Source organism: Condylura cristata, unplaced genomic scaffold, assembly GCF_000260355.1.
Source record: "Condylura cristata isolate star-nosed mole 26May11 unplaced genomic scaffold, ConCri1.0 scaffold00008, whole genome shotgun sequence".
NCBI lineage: Eukaryota > Metazoa > Chordata > Mammalia > Eulipotyphla > Talpidae > Condylura > Condylura cristata.
Window position 1 is genome coordinate 98529 of NW_004567109.1, and position 1396 is coordinate 99924.

Here is a 1396-nt window from a genome sequence, read left to right on the forward strand (position 1 = left end):
GCCAAGAGCAGCGACGTCTCCCGGGATTTCGCAACGGAAACGTCATAGGGTTGAACCCTCAAAGTGAGGAGGACAGGACGGAAGACTCAGGAAAAATCAACTCGCTCCTGGCAAACTCCTAAGGGGAGACTTTAATGTCCTTGGCCACACAAACACAGAGCACCTCGGCAGCTGGGCCCAGCAGGCGAGAAGCAAGCGTGTGCACAGTCCGGGCGACCCTCTGGCAAACACTAAGAGTGACTGTGTCTCTGGGATTAGTAACAGTGCTCAGGAACAATGTGACCCACTAGACTTGAGGGTTCTAAAGGGTTTTCAAGATGGCAGGAAAAGGATAATTTGGGTGATTTTGATTTTAATGAGCCTGTCATTATTTCTGTAATAGCCACTAAGGAAATCAACCTGGAATAGTAAAATACACGGTGGGGGCAAAGGATGGAGAAAACAAATCCATTGCAAAAAGTTTAAAGAAAAATCGAAATAGGAAAAGCTAAAGGCCACAGAACACGATGAGTAAAAAAAGGCCGCTCAGCGCAGCCCACGAGCAAGCAGCTCTGAGTGAGCGGCCGTTCCCAAGGACATCGCCAAACAGAGGTCACAGCGGACACAGAGGCGAAGGCCCGGCGAGCCGTGCTGGACAAACAGCCGTCAGCGCAGCACCTCGCTCAATGTCGGGGGGCGTGGAGGTGACCTCGGGGTGACTGGAGTGCAGGTGGCTGGAGGCGGAAGGGGAGAGAATACAGATGAGCACCACGGTGTGGGGGAAGCCAGCGAGATTTCCAGATGGGAAACCGAGACCCAGATTCAGCTGCGTTTCTGCAAACGAGCAGCGACAGCTGAAACACTCGGATTCGGAGGAGGGGAGATTTACAGCAGCATCCGGACATACGTAAATTGAGCAAAAAATGACATCTTCAGAGGGAAAATTCGAATTTCAGCAAAGGTTATTTTTAAAACGCTCGATATTTCATTCAACATTAAGATACTCGACAGCCGCTCAATTCTGCCCAAATTAAGGGCCACTATTTAAACACCCCTGAGGTTTTTCATAGGCCAGGAGACACGGGCTGGAAAGCCCACAGGAGGTGGTCAGTGCCTCCAAGGGGTCACGGCACCTTGAGGGAGAAACGCACAAGCTGGTGTTGAGGCTCTCGATCTATGTTAATCCAAGCTGTAAAATCGGTCCTGGAGCTCAGGGTTCCTCCTGCCTCACCCACACGCCAACGAGACGCAGGGCGGCAGGCGGGGCCCACGGGCCACCAGCTGCTTGCGTGACGGGCGGCGGGCGGGGCGGGGGGCCGAGCCCGGCTCCTGCTCTGCCCGGCTGACTACGCCAGCCACCAGTTTCCTCGGACCTGGTTCCCGGGCCCCTCCCTCATTACGGGGGGCTGCAGGATGC